The sequence below is a fragment of the Vombatus ursinus genome, unplaced genomic scaffold (genome assembly GCF_900497805.2).
Source record: "Vombatus ursinus unplaced genomic scaffold, bare-nosed wombat genome assembly UNPS02014870.1, whole genome shotgun sequence".
NCBI lineage: Eukaryota > Metazoa > Chordata > Mammalia > Diprotodontia > Vombatidae > Vombatus > Vombatus ursinus.
Window position 1 is genome coordinate 7560257 of NW_020954648.1, and position 16285 is coordinate 7576541.

At 38.5% G+C, this 16285-nt stretch overlaps 1 protein-coding gene and 1 pseudogene across 1 annotated transcript in view; one reads left to right on the forward strand and one right to left on the reverse strand.

Moving 5' to 3' along the window:
• Positions 1 to 16285, reverse strand: part of DGKI (diacylglycerol kinase iota) — a 543147-nt gene that overhangs the window by 66703 nt on the left and 460159 nt on the right. The gene's annotated exons all lie outside the window — the stretch shown is intronic.
• On the forward strand, positions 6516 to 13781 carry LOC114028072 (annotated as a pseudogene).

Consider the following 16285-nt stretch of genomic DNA (forward strand, 5'->3'; position numbering starts at 1 on the left):
TTCATTTATGCTGCAAGGTACTCATCTTAAAACTGCTTAAGCAACAAGATCATCCCAGAAAGTATTCACTGTAACAGTGAAAAGATCTGGAAATAGAAGAGGACAAGAAAGGCAGTAGAATAACACTAGGTGAAAAACAAAGACAGATAAAAGTCACTGGGAAAAAAAAGAGAAGATGTGGCTCCTTAAGCTACACAGGGCACTGAACATCCTAAAGTCAGTTAATTTTCTTCTTTGTGATATTTTCTACTATGATGGGAAGTTGGAAGATGTCTTGAAAAGCAGTGTCTTCACTTTTGAAAATGTAATAAGATGTCTCTGCATGCTTATCTACTTCCTCTTCTAGAGGGTAAAGTTCTTGAAGGGAGGGGTGTTTAGGAGTAGCTTAATTTTTCAGGCTAGACTAGTACTATGGCTCCATGTCAGTTTCAAAGATGATTCCGTGTGCACAAAGCTGAGCACAAAGATGTATCTTTCCAAGCATCTATCACCCTATATAGGAAATCTATTAAATGTTTAATGAATTAGTGAATTAATGAAGGATTTGTGATTAATTTCTCGCAAAGAAAACAAGAAAGAAAAATCAAATGTGTGTCTCTCAAAGTATTCAAGTGAAGAAACAAGCAGTAGGGCAGAATTTTTTCACTGTAAAATTAAAAGCAAAGGATTATCATTCAGTCTGAAAAATGCCAGATGGTCCCTTTAATGTCCCAGAGGGATGTATTCTGGTCTGTATCTAGCAACTAGGAGAGAACTATCAATTTCGGAATTTTGGCAAATGCTATGGTGTGCTTCTATGTTGAATGTCTTCCACACCCTTATGACCGGTGGAATGTGAGCCCAGATGCAGCACTTCAACCCTCACTCTGCATTTTACCTTTAACAGAAGACGGATGACACATAGATGAGACTACCAAGGGATGTGGATCAGGCACCATTGCTACAAATGCACACTGAAGAGATTACATGGGATTTGGAGCAAGAGAGAGACCAATTATAGAATGAAAAAAAGATAAAGTTCCCAGCAAAGGTGAAGTTTGGATTCTACCACCAAATGATCTCCAATTGAATTTATCAGGAATCAATGAAATTTCACAACTTTTTTTGTTCTGTACCCTAAGAGTGATCATTCTATAGGATCACAGAATAATTGTTCAGAACCAGAAGAGACCTAAGAGTCCATTGATTCTAACCCTTTTATGTTATAGATAAGACAAGTGAGTCTTTACCCCTCTTTTCTACTTTCTCTTTTCCTTTCCTTGGAAAGCTCATCCACCACAGCTCCTTTATCACCTCTGCCAGAGTGATCTTCAGCTGTGACATCTCTCCCAAGTTTTAGTTCCACATTTCTGACTACTTAGAGGAAATAGCTACTTAACTGTCCCACTGTTAACACAAATACAACATGTCTAATGTTGAGCTCATGTTCTTTCCCTAAAATCTGGTTATTGGTTTCCTCATTTCTACCAATGGAACTGTCCCTCTCCCTTGGTTTTATTCAATCTTGAGTAGGTGGAATCATAACTGAAATTGGAAGGGGTCCGTAGTCATTCTGAGGAGCCAGAAGACTAAATTTTAACAAAAGTTGGGAAAAAAGAAATATTGGGAAATATAGCATATCTTGACTTTCAGTAATGTCTTTTTATTGTCTGGCCTTTTATTCTCATCCTTTAACTAGAAAGTATGACTTTGATGAACCTGGATATTTGGGACTAACAGTAGGGTAAAAACTTAGTTCTCTTGACTTTCTGCCTATCCTCATCCCACAGCATTTCAAAATTCAAAGCTCTATTGGATATATATAAAAGAAGAAATTCCATTTGCAAGAAAAATCTCTAAGTATATTCCAACTCTATGACTCTAGGATTCCTTTGGGGAGGAAAAATCAACTACAAAAATAGAAGGCTGGGATGTGTTTTATACAATCACAGCAGAAAAAGACCTGATAATTATAGATAACCATAATCTCAACATAAACCAACAATGTATTGACCAATTTAACACAAAATAATAAGGCTTACTTTCATTTGTGGTTTATAGAATCAGTTACATTACTCTGTAATAATACAATGTATATAAAAGGAATACAATACATAAAAATGCAGGTCAATCTCTTTTGCTAAGCATTATTGAGCCTGATTTAATGCTTTTTAATGTTCTATTTGAAAGCTATATCTGAATTGGTATAGGAAAGCTTTAGAGAAAGTAGTAATAAAATAATATTAAATTTACATTGATCTTCTGTAATACATACTGATCTGTCTGAAAATGAAATACAGGCCTACCAGAGTGACAGGCACTACTTCTTAGTTCACATGGCTGGATTGTTTCTAAATCACTATTGGTTTCCCCTCCCACCGCTTCATTCATTAAACCACCCAAATTCTGATATGGCCACACCCCCACTGGAGACAAGCAGGTACCTTCTCAAAGTTCAACTGAAGTCACTAGATAGAGAAAAGCTGTAGGTTTTTTGTAGAAAGCAGAGAAATAGAGTAGGGGCTTTGGAGAAGAAAGTGGTTATTTAGGTGGGTGGATAGCAGAGAAGAAACAGGTAGGATACATCCAAAGGCATAGATCTATCAGTGAGATAAAAACTCAGGTTAGGGAGAACTGGGTAGAACTGGGGAATAGTCACGATTGTTGAGACCTTCCTCCCTCATTACCCATGTAAGATAATACATTAGATCAGTACCTTCTTAGTAAGAATTAATTTATCATAGGTCAAAGAATACAGAATTACCAGAGACCTTGGAAATCATAAAATCCAACTTCCTCATTTTACAGATGAGGAAACTAAAGGCCAGAGATTTTAAAAAACATGTCTAAGATCACATAGGGAATCAGCAACTTAAACAGGAGTTAAACAAGATTCTCTGATTCTAAATATAGTGTTCTTCTCCATATAACATTATCATATTATCTCTTGCAAAGATCGGGTCTTCAGGGAATGAGATACAGGAAAGGTAATCCCATTCATGGGGATGAAGGAGGAAAACACTGCACTGAGGCAAAAATGCGGACAGTACCATCTCTTTGAAGAGGAAGGACTCCATTGTGAGGGTTGGGAAGGGAGGTAGAAATGGGAAGGAGGCTGTGATTTGTAACATGTATGCCTATTGTTTTATATTTTACTTTGCTTTTATCCAATCTAATTAAGTCAGGGCTCATTTTAAACTTGAAGGGGAGTGAATGACTAAAGTAACATTCTGGGCCTGGGAAGGAAAAGGTCATGTCCAGTATGTGGAGACAGAGCCGGATGAGCCTTTGTCATAAATGACACATATTCTTAGGTAAAGAGCCTGGGGAGATGTATGATTAATAGCTAGGTGCCCCAGGGTTCTTCTTGACAAGACCCAGACCTCAGCACTGTTACAATAATAATAGCTGGCATTTACGCAGGATTTTTAAACACAATTTCATTTGATCTATAGGACCAGCTTTTAACTTTTGAAAGCAAAGGGGGGAAAAAGGGTTGCCACAATATATTGATCAGTTCTTAGGGCCTGAGGACAGAGAAATCTACTTAGCTTCCTACCAGCACATTCTGAATCTATTCAGCCAAATAGGTACATTATTCATGAAGACAAAAACCCCAAGAGAAGGGCTGTGCTTCTTTGTAACATAGCTTTGAAAAAAAAATCAATAAACCTGGCACTGAAACAGTTGGCATTGTGACTATTTAAAGCAGACTGGTTACTATTTCAGACCTCAGTCTGAGTGTAATGCCCGGCCATCAGTTTTATTTGTGATGCATGCTTCTCTTTGGTGACAGCCAAGCTCTAAATCTGTTCACACTGAAAGAATTTCTGTTGCTAGAATAAAACTATTCCACTTTATAGAAAGATCTCAGCATCTCTTCCTGGGTTTTCTGGATTTAACATTTTTTCCTCCTGCTTAGTTTTAATCCAAGAAAATTTAGATGCGGCGTAACTTAGCACTGTTCCCTCAGGCATTGTTACAGCAGAGTTTCTGTACAATATCCATCTTTGGAGATTTTAAAAAGAGGACAAATATTCTCATATTTATTCAAGATTACATGTAATCTTGCATGGAGCCTAGGGATGAGCTAAATGATCTCTGAAGACTATGCCTATGGCTCATCTTTCTCTTCTTCAGAATCACTCCTATAGTACCACAATCTAGGAATAGAAAAACTAGGGTGAGGTAATCACCCTAAAGTACAGCCCAGAATGAACCCAGAAAAGACCCTGTAGGGACAGACACAAGAAGCTACTATACCAGGGATCAACACCCTTCTTTTGACCAGGCTCAACAGGAGCAAAGCTGCAGCTAACCCATTCCTTCCAACTCAGTTGGTTGAGTTATGAGCTCAACCAACTTACAACTGAGGTTGGAGGTTTATGAGCTAATCCCTCATATTTGTAAAAACTCACAGTGGGAATAAAGACTCCCTCCATTTTCTGGACACAGGCACTGTGTCAGGAACAAAAGTGGACTCTAGAGGAAGGTAGAAATAATGGCAAATAAGAAGTAGATATGCTGGAAATGGACAAAGATGTCAAAAAAAAATGGAAATAGTCAATGTTGGAGGGACTGTAAGAAGACAGGAGCACCAATACACTGTTGGTGGTTGTAAACTAGACCAACTATTCTGTAAAGCAATTTGAAATCATGCTAAAAAGTAATTGAAATGCTCATGCCTGTTGGCTTAGAAACTCAACCATTAGGTACATCCCAAGGAGGTCAAAGAAGAGAAGTTTCAACAAACTACAAAATATTCATAGCAGCCATTTTTATGGTGTCAAAGAACTAGAAACAAACTACATACTCACAAATTTAGGAATGGCCAAGTTGCCATAAATGAACGTATTGTAAGTGTCCTTTGGGACTGCCAAGTACATATGGAAAGGTGCTACATATTTAATGCAACATGATATACTGTATGGAATGGCAAATATGAAGATTTAGAGAAGAATGGAAAGGCTTTCATGAACTGTCACAAAATGAAATAAGCAGAATTAATGTACAAAACAACTACAATCATATAAATAGAAACAATTTTTAAATGAAATTGAAATCTATATAATTATGATGATCAAGTTTGATCCTGAAGTGACATCAGGAAAATTCATCTCCCTTCTATCTTTGAAAACAGAAGGTGGGGAGATTTCTGGGGGTAAAGCCAAGATGGAGGAATAAAGAAAGCATTCAGCCAAGCACTCCTAACATTCCCTTCTAAGTAATTTTAAAATAATACCTCAAATTGAATCTGGAGTGGAAGAGCCAACAAATGGTCAGAGTGAGACATTATTCCAGCTCAAGATAACTTAGAAGATCAGAAAGAAAGATCTATGACACAGAAGTGGAGACTGGCTTGGAGCCCACATAGCTGAAACATCAGTGGTGGGATTAGGTTGTGCTGACAAGCAGAAGCAGCTTTGAGAGCTATGAAGCCAGAGACAGTAAGGAGATCTGGTGACTGGTCAGAAAGAGATCACAGGGGACCCCTGTGCTAGCACTGGACACAGGACCAGATGTTGTTTGGCAACTCCACTGTGATAGAACCACTTTTGATTCATAGTTTAAGGGCAGAGAGGAGCTCTTTTGGTCAAGAGGGAGCAGGAGTTCTGAGAAGCAGTATTACTTGTGACTCTAAGGGGAAAATCTCAAGGAATCAAGGGCCCTTCCTGAGTAAGGACCAGAGTGCAGGCCGGTAGAGCAGTGATCATACCTCTCCCCAGATCACACCATCTTGGAAGCACTGAAAACTTCCAAACCCCCAGAACTAGTTCTGAAAGCAGTAGTGTGAAAAAGCCTCAAGTTTGATACTGTGCCCCTTCATCCATGATGCCACGAACAGAGCCTACCATTAACATAAAGTTCCAAATCAAGAAATAGGACAGAAAAATGATCAAACAACAAAAAAGAACTTAACCATAAAATGCTACTATGGTGGTAGGGAAGATCAAGACACAAACTCAGAAGAAGACAGTGAAGTCAAAACAACTGTAAGCAAAACCTCAAAGAAAAAAAGTGAATTGCATTCAAGCCCAACAAGAATTCCTGGAAGAGCTAAAAAATTATTTTCAAAGTCAAATAAGAGTGATAGAGGAAAGATTAAGTAAAGAGAGAAAATTATGAAAAGATAATTAACAGTTTGGGGAAAAGAGGCACAAAAAATACTGAAGAAAATAATTCCTTAAAAAACAGAATTTGCCAAATGGAAAAAAGGTACAGGAAAAGAAGCTGGTAGTCACAATGTATTCCCCATTCCTTCTTTAGAAGGAACTCTCTGGGGCCTGGGAAGAGACTAAAGGTGGCCACAAAGTACCCAGAGCCTGAAGAATTGTCAGTGACATTAGACTTGTATTTAAAACTCCTCTGGGCAAGCTTATAAATGGAATGAGAAGGGCTCCTGCTATCAAAACTGAGAGTGTGAGAGCCAGTGGGAAGTTTTCACCTGACTGCTGGACTGCTCTTCTCTACCCTGCCCTGCTCTGCTCTGTTTTGCTGGGACGTGTGACTGGGAATCACTATGAAGATGGAGGACCATGGCACCTTGGCCTGAATTGAGAAATTCCTACTCTGATCCTAATAAGTTCATCAAAGAGGCCAACACCCAAAATCTACTATGCCTGGGAAAAGTAAAGGAACCCCACAGCAATAATGCTTTTGCCTCTGTAAGCAAGACAGAAATTCTGCCATTTTACTCTACTCTATCACTGATTGAAGAGCCAGTGGTACATCAAGACCAATAGGACATCCCTAACTTTAAGGACTCAGGGACCAAGTAGTCAGAGATATCATAAGGAAAATTATTGCTCTCTTCAAAGGTTTCCTGAAAATAATTCTCCTCCTGGGTCTTCTTTAATTTTTTGTCTGTTCCTTGGGCATTCTTAGCAGTGCTTTCCAGCTGACTGGTAGAAAAATGGCTAAGGAGATTTTGTGAGATGGTTCAGTGTTGAACAACCCCATGGCTGGCTTGGTAATTGGCACGATGATGACTGTTACGGTGCACAGTTTCAACACACCCACATCCATCATCACCAGCCTAGTGTCCTCTTCACTCTTGACAGCAGAGGCAATAATTCCCACTATCGTGCCAGCCAATATTGGGACTTTAGTCACCAATACAATGGTGGTCCTCATGCAAGCTGGAGATAGAGATGAATTTAGAAGGGCTTTTGCAGAAGCTACTGTCCATGATTTTTTTTAAAACTGGTTGTCAATGCTGGTACTGCTACATTTGGAGGTGATCACAGGATACCTCTTCTACCTCTCCAGTACCATAGTGAAATCCTTTGATATCAAGAATGGAAATGAAGCCTCCAAACCCCTGAAACTCATCACAGATTCCTTCACAAAACTCATCATGCAGCTGGATTAAAAAAAAAGTTATAAATGAAATTGCTACAGGAAATGAGGCAGCAAAAAACAGGAGACTGATAAAGACTTGGTATAAATTTTTTTTTAAATGGGACTTTAAACAATGTTACCCTTCCATCACCAGAAAATTGTGTCTCTCAGTCTCTGCTGGACCAAAGAGAACACAACCTGGACTCTCTTGAATATCACATATGAAGGGAACATTACAAAGTGCAAACACATCTTTGTAGACATCAGCTTCTCAGATGTGGGTATTGGACTCATTCTTCTAACCTCCTTGTTGGTCCTGTGCACTTTTTTTTTTCAAGGTCCTGAACTCTGTGCTCAAGGGACAAGTTGCCTTAAGAGAGCTTATCCTTTAACCTTTGACTCCAACATTGGCACCACAACCACTGAACTCTGTGCTCAAGGGACAAGTTGCTCCAGTGATTAAGAGGATCATAAATACAGATTTCTCCTTTCCTTTTACCTGGATGGCAGGCTATCTCACCCTTCTTGCTGGAGATGGGACGACATTCATTGTGAACTTTGTGTTCACTTCTGCAATCACTTCTCTGATTGGCATTTGTGTGAACTGCTTTGAGAGAGCTTATCCTTTAACCTTTGACTCCAATATTGGCACCACAACCATTACCATCCTGGCTGCATTAGCTAGCCCTGGAAATACTTTACAAAATCCACTCTAGATTGCCTTGTACCATTTCTTTTTCAGCATCTCTGAGGTCCTTCTGTGGCACCCAGTCTCATGTGTGTGTCTGCTGATCTATCTCATTAACAGCCTAGGAGAAACCTTAGCCACTTACTGTTGGTTAGCCATCTTCTCCTAGATCTTTTGCTTTGTCCTGGGCCCATTGGAGATGTTTGGTCTTTCCCTGACAGGTTGGCCCTTGTTGGTGAATGTAGGAGAACCCATCCTATTTCTGTTATTCCTGATGCTGGTAATGTGGGTCCTCTAAACCTTCCTACCTGAAATTCTCCCTAAGAAGCTGCAAAGCTGGGAATTGGTTGTGCATCCTGCAGCCCTGGGATGAGCTGGTGTCTCTCCTCATGGGCAAATGCTGTCATCAACACTGTTGTTCCTGTTCCCATATCTACTATGGGTTGGTACAAGAAATATACTTGAAACAGAGGGACAGACATAGTTAAAATAATGGGCTAGAGTAGAATCTATTATACATCAGCTGAGGTTAAAAAAAAAAAGACAGGGATAGCAATCATGATCTCAGACAAAGCAAAAGCAAAAATAGGCCTAATTAAAAGGGATACGCAGGTAAACTACATCTTGCCAAACAGACAATGAAGTAATATCAATACTAAATATGTATGCAACAAATGGCATAGAATCCAAATGTTTACAGGAAAAGTTAAATGAATTACAGGAAGAAATAGACAGTAAAACTATACTAGTGGGGGGACCTTAACTTTCCCATTTTGGAGTTAGATAAATCTAACCATAAAACAAATAAAAAAGAAGTTAAGCAGATGAATAGAATCTGAGAAAAGTTAGATATGATGGACCTCTGGAGGAAACTGAATGGGAACAGATAGGAATATACCTTTTTCTCAGCTGTATATGGTACCTTCACAAAAACTGACCATGTATTAAGGCATAAAAACATTACAACGAGATTCATAAAAAAATATTAAATGCACCCTTTTCAGACCATAATGCAATAAAAATTACTTTCAATAAAAGGCTGTGGAAGCATAGATTAAAATTAATTGTAAACTAAATAATATAATCCTAAAGAATGAATGGGTCAAATAAAAAATAATAGAAACAATAAAAAATTTCCTTAAAGATAATGACAACAATGAGACAATATTCAAAAATTTGTGGGATGCAGCCAAGGAATTACTTAAAGGAAAATTTGTATATCTAAACATACATATCAATAAAAGAAAGAAAAAGCAGATCATGGATTGGGCATACAATTAAAAAAAACTAGAAAAAGAACAAATTAAAAATCCCCAATTACACACCAAAATGGAAATTCTAAAAATCAAAGGAGAGATTAATCTACCAACAGTTCCTCTGGTACATAATAAGTTTTTCTTTGGCAATAGTGAAGGAACTCCCTAATGTATCTGTTACAACTGAAACAAACTCTTCTTGTTTTTTCCCCCTTTACTCCCAAAAGGTCTGGGATAAAATATGCAACCATAAGTCTCCTTGTATACCTAAGGTGATCAACCATCCTTCATTAGGCAGAACAGTTCTGTACTTCAGTATCATGTATCCTCTACTGGATCTGAGATTTAAGCAATGCGGATACCTCTACAATGCAGATCTCAATGCCTTTCTAATGTGAGATGTCTCCTTTTTATTCACCCCCACAAAATGTATTTGGGATCTTTCATTCTGTAGCTTATTGATATGTGAGTACCAAGGAAATTGTGAGTTGCAATTCCTTAAAGTACTGTAGTATCTATACTATAATGCTTTTCTAACTCTGGAGTCAAATCCTCCTTCTGACACTTACTACCTGTGATGCTGGATAAATCAATTAAGCTCCCTGAATCTTAATTTCCTCATTTCTAAAATTTGGGGGGTTGAATTAATTGGCCTTTAAGGTCCCTTCTAGCTCCAAATCTATGATTCTACGTTCTCCAAAAATCCTCCCAACTGGTTTCTGTTTGTTTAGTATTCCTTTCTACACAGCTCCCATGGATTTAATTACCACATCTATGCTGATGATTCTCAAATCTACTTGTCCTGCCCTAACCTCTCTGCTGACCTACAATGCTGCATCTCCAATTTCTTTTCAGAAATCTCAAACTGGATGTCCAGTAGATATTCTAAAACTCAACATGTCTAACACAGAATTTATTATCTTTCCCTTTAAACTCTCTGCACTTCCAGCAGAACTTCCCTCTTACTGTAGAGGGCAACACCATCATTCCAAGCCCTCAGGCTCACAATGTTGGTGTTATCCTGAATTTATTATTTCTCACCCACCATATCCAATCTGTTGCAAAGGCCTCTCAATTTCACATTCACAATAGCTCTCGAATTTGCTCCCTTATCTCTTCTAACACTGTTACTGCTTGTCTCAAGTCTTTCCTCACTTCAATCCATCCTCCATTCTGCCACCAAAGTGATTTTCCTAAAGACAAAGTCTGACCATATACTCAATAAGCTCCAGTGGCTCCCTATTGCCTTCAGAAAGAAATATGAAATCCACTGTTTGTTGTTCAAAACCCTTCATAATCTTACTCCCCAACATGTACTCTTTAATCCAGTGACACTTGCTTTCTTACTCTCCCAAAAACAAGACATCCCATTTCTTAGCTCCAGGATTTTTTCTGGCTATCTCCCATGTCTACAATGTTCTCCCTGCTCATCTTTACCTACTGACTTCCCTGGTTTCCTTTAAGTCCCAACTAAAATCCCATCTTTTTTTAAAATTTATTTTTTTGTTTTTTTTCTTCTTTTTAAAAAAATTTTTAATTAATTAATTTACTTTTAGTTTTCAACATTCACTTCCAAAAGATTTTGAGTTCCAAATTTTCTCCCCATCTCATCCCTCCCCCCCAATAAAATCCCACCTTCTACAGGAAGTCTTTTCCAATCCCTCTTAATTTTAATGCCTTTCTTCTCTTATTTACTTCCTATTTATTCTACATATAACTTCTTTGCATGTATTTGTTTGCTTCATGTCTCCCCCATTAGACTGTTAGCTCCTTGAGGGCAGGGAATATCTTTTGCTTCTTTTTTGTGTATCTGTATAAAGTAGGCATTTAGTAAATGTTTATTGATTGACTAATCACCTTCATTGCTCAATGAAACTCATATTTACTTGCCAAACCATAGTCCTGATATTTCTGGCTGTTTTTCACAGGGTTTGTGAGGTGGGGAGGTTTAAGGGAAGATTTCCTCTTCTTTCTGACCATGACTATCTCCTTTCTCACACAACCCACATTCCTAAGCTTCCCATCCTTTCTTAAACCCATAATAACCAGGAAGTTCCCAAATTTCCCTCCTTGACTCTGTAAACAGCATTGGACTTTCTGAAGTTTGGAGCCCTTCATGTACAGCCTACTAAGACACCTTCAGTTTTTCCATGAAGGAACAGAATCACTTCAGCTTGTTTTCCTTTCTGTCAATTTTCTCCCTACATGCTTCACATTCCCTACATGTCAAAGACTCAGTATTTATTTCAATTCCATTTTACTTTAAAATTGCAATACTAAACTAAATCAATTGGTTTTCACAAACTAGTGACGTGTGAAGAATTTTTATCCAACCGAATAAGATAGAGGTTTAAATAATTTTGAGCGATTTAAAAACGTAACTATGGCTTATTTCATTCATGTGGGATAGCTACAAGATTCCCTCAGAGCAAGTGCTCTGTCCCTATAGTTACTTGACATAGCAGGCCCTAGAGTAATAATGAAACAAAATCTGTGACACCATTTTGAGATTTCTGAGAGTGAAACACCAGCAGGAATCAAGGGGCCATGTGGTATCTTCAAAGATACCTCCATTCTCTCTGGTTGGTCTAGTTGGGAGAGGCCCAGTGAAAGATCCCCTAGTGCTGAGAATTCTCATCAACCACACAATCTTTTCTTTGTCGGTTTGTTTCTTTCCTAATTACAAATAATCTATGAATCTTTTTCCCTTAAGACAATGAACAAAATAGTACAGTTAAAGAAAAAAAGATAAAAGTTACAGCAACCACACAAAGTCCCATTCAAATAAAAGAAAGACAGACCACATCTCCATTCAAAGGTCTGAAACCATTCAGGGATTGCCAAATAGGCTCAAAGGTAACATTCAATATCAGCAAGAAGGAGGAAAAGGAGAAAGAAAAAAGAGAAAAAACTCCTTACGAGACAGGAGAGACAGAGGGGTATTAGCATTTTTTGTGCAGAAAGAAGGACACATCAGATTCCAAGCCATTCTTTCTTTTATGTAAATAATTTTGACTCTGCTTTATAATTTTTACTAGTATGTAAATATTTGGTGATTCCCTTATTTCTCATTATTTTCTGCTCTCTAGATGCCCAAATACTGAGCCTCCTCCCAGCAAAACATACAAAGACATAGAAGGAACACAAGAAATAAGACAACCAATATTGTCTGCCTCAGTTTTGCATAACAACAAAATACTATGATTTTTCAACGTATTTGATTTCTTAAAATAACACTTTCTCATCACTTAGCTTTAAAAATTTTATTTCTCTTGTCCACTTCCCTCCCACCCCCTTTAATTACAATGCTGAAATGAGACAAAGCAATCTGAATTTGGAATTTTACTGCCACCTAGAGGACTTTCCCCAAATGACAATGGAAATACTAAGTGGCAAATCGGAATTGAGTAGGTGTAGGGGCCAGGAAAGGACAAAAAGAGGCAGAGAGAAAAGGATAGAAAAAAATAAGGAGAAGTTGGGTTGATTGTACACTTGACAAAAGCCAAATGTATCTGACTTATTTTGTTCACCTACGACAATAGAAACACCAGATATTTAAGAAGAGTAAAGCATTTCAGAGGGGGAAATAAGGAGAAAAAACATCACACTGGAAATATAGAAATAAAGTCACACACAGAGGAAGTGCCTGTTCATTGGAGGATGCATAGCTGACCTGTTTTTAAAAGGGGCAAGAAGAAAGAAAAGGCAGATTGGGTTATTTTACATTTTAGCTGACAGCTATCACCTGCAGGAAAATCAATGAGTATACCCCCTTTATAATTAAGCTGGGCCACTGGCTTGATCTCTATTGAATTACTGGAACCCTAGCCAAGTGTCCTCAGCGTGACTCATCAGAGCCCATTAGGATTACTGCCAATGTTTTCTCTGATTTAAAAAAAAAAAATGTGAGTGAATGCCCATGCAACAGCTTAAGAAGCATACATGAACAGTTTAGCGTTGTAATCAAATAAAACTTAGAATAAAATCACCGTGACATATATGATGTTATGCAGAATCGTTATTTTGCTTTATGGTAATTAAACACAGCTGTCATTTTACACAGCCAAATCAAACATTCCTTGGACTGGCTGGAGAGAAGGAAGGGTACAACTGGGTATGGCAGGAAATTGACCAAAAATTCCTGACTCTGAAATCCAGGAAGATACAGGTGAATGGGGTTTCCTGCTTCTCTCTCAGGGCACACATGTGTCCAAGGATTCAGGAAGCTAGTAACAGCTAGCCAGGGAGGGAGGACTGGAACAGAAGCTGACTTCTAACATACACCTCCTAGAAGAAAGAGGACTGGGGAGGTGTGACTCTGGGATTAGGGTGCCCAAAAAAGGATTTGTGACTCTCTGCTCCCAGAACATCTAATAGAAAAGGAGTCCCAAAAGCCTGAGTGCCCCTGGAATAGGTATCCAGGAGATGTTCAGATGGAACCACAGAACAGCTTCCTTCTTACCTCAGTGCTCCTACCACCTCCCTTACAGCCCCAACCACCCACCAGCAGCTGCTGAGATGGAGTTAAGACCATACATTTTATTCTCTTCCCCCTATATATGTTCTATTCTTTTCCATCTGTTCCCTCTCTATGGCTAGCCATACAAGTATCTAGCCACACAGCTGGCTAAGAAGTATGAACGTTAAGTATGCCTCCTGTTCTGTTCTCCTGTCTCCCCTCCTTGCCCATTCCCCCGACCCCCTTGCCACAAATAATAATAATAATAAAATAAAACAAAACTCCACTACTTGTTCAACCAATTAAAGATTTCTTTGGTTTAAAAAGTAAACACTGCTACAATGATCTAGTGTGTTGTGTGTCTGTGTTAGAAAAGTAGCAGTGAGTGGTGAGGTTCACATAATTCTTCAATGGCAGCCCCTAGGACCAAGAGTTTTGTTTTTTTTGTTTTGGGTTTTGGTTTTTTTGGAGTTCAATGCCATAGGTTTTCCTTCTTCTTCTTCTTTCCAATAGTCATTGTCCAAACTCCACAAACACTAGCCTTCTGGCCTATGAACATAACCTGGCAGAAGAAAAGAACATGGGAGCCTGGAGAGTCTCCTAAGAGATGAAATCAGGATAAGCTGGATCGCCCTAAAGAGGTGTGTGTGAATGGATATTGATGTGTGCAATTTAGTGGGTCCCATGAGCATTGCCCACTCTGCTGACTTTCCAGATTTTTTAAAAAGGGTCTTAGAATGAAAGATTTAGAATTGGAAAAGACATTAGAGTTCACTGAGTACAATTCCCATATTTTAGAGATAAGAAAACAGGCCCTAAGAGGTTAATTTAAGTCACTTGCTCAGTGTCCCATAGCCAATAAGCATCTGAGGCAGGGTTGAAACCCAGAGGTTCCTGACTCCAAGTCCATACTCCATATCCTGACTCTCATCAGGTTCAGAGCCCTTACGAATTTAGTATGATGTCTATCTGTCCCCCCCTGTATTTCAAGCCCAGATAGTCAGGAGACTAAAGCCTCAAAGAGAGAAATGTACTTGCTTTCCCAGAAGCCACAGTCCTCTACTTCTGGTAGTACTACCTGTTTAGGCTGTTTTATTTCATCACACTCCAACCTCCTCCTATGTTTACCTAACTGATGGGATTATAATGCCTCCAGAGGAAGGCCCCTTGTTTGTTTGGTTCAAGGAAGAAATAGCTTGCTTGCTACATGTGAATAGATTGTACTGGCTCCTTTGATGCCAACATGTGGTGGTTCTCTAAGGGCTGGGTTTACAAGGCTTAGACACAGGCAATCTTGACTTTTGATGAGCCACATGAAAACAAGATTGAATTCTAGCATTCCCCTCACCTCCAACATTTCACATAACTCATTCTGATTTCTAACTACCTAGGGACATGCATATATCATTTTTCCATTTCCTATAGGATGATATGTAAGTGATCTTGTCACATGAGACTCTATGACCTTCCTTTTTAGCTTCTCTTAAAGCTCTCAGGCAGGTGACAGAATGTGTTAGGAAGGGACGACCAGTCTCCTCTTGCTTGATCATTTACAGGAACTCCAGTAAATCTCTTAAAAGATTTCTCTATTGCTCTGCTGGCTAGTAAAGCAGGGAGTTAGGGCCAATTATTAGGTAATTCAGGCAAAGACAGCCTTTCTGCGTGGATTTTCCAGATAATTCACAATGCTCAGCCTGTGCCTTGACCTAGTGGACCAGAGTGGCCAAGGAAGACCAAGGATGCTATTCTTTATTCTTTATTTGGCTTTTTTTTCTTTATTCTTCCTTTGGCTTTTTCCCACTTCCCATGTGCTTAGATTGCATTCTTCCTTTCACTCACACTCAAAGAACATCAAAACACATTGTAGGTTCTTAGGGGAAAGAAGGATTGACCCTTCTCAAAGCACAAATTTTTTTTAATGAAATAAAAAGAAATTGATTCATTTATCTAAAATGGAAAAAAAAAGAACTTTTGCTTTTTCCTTAGGTGATCCCATACCATCCAACCCTGCTTCAGTAATGCTTACATAATTTCGGTGCCATTAAGGGAGTTAATTTCAATTTTCCACCAGAATTATGTCTTTGTTACTTAGTTTGATGTTTAGGGAATTTCTAAATCAGGCAAAGACATAAGCAAATGGATATATGAAAGTGAATTCCAAAACTGAATATGAATGATCTTTAGATTATCCACATATATGTTCATTAGCATGGATGCTGACCATATAAAAAGAGCAATTATAATAATACTTTTGTATGTGACCTTTATTCCTAAGCTGCCATAATGATACAATTGTCTTTCTACCTCCCCTCCCCAGTACCCCACTACCACTAAGTCTGGCTTGTGTAAAATATGAGTGCAGGTATCAATATTATTTTTTAGGTTATACCATAACACTTTTTTATATTTTGAAGAGATTTTATTTCAAATGAAGGCTGAGTAGTTGTTCTCCATAAATCCCTAATCTCATGCCTCATTATGGTGTGAAAGTGACCCTGGGGTTTTCAAGTTTTATGCCAACAGAGCACAAGCTCTGATGGTTCTACAATGCTAAAAAGGCTT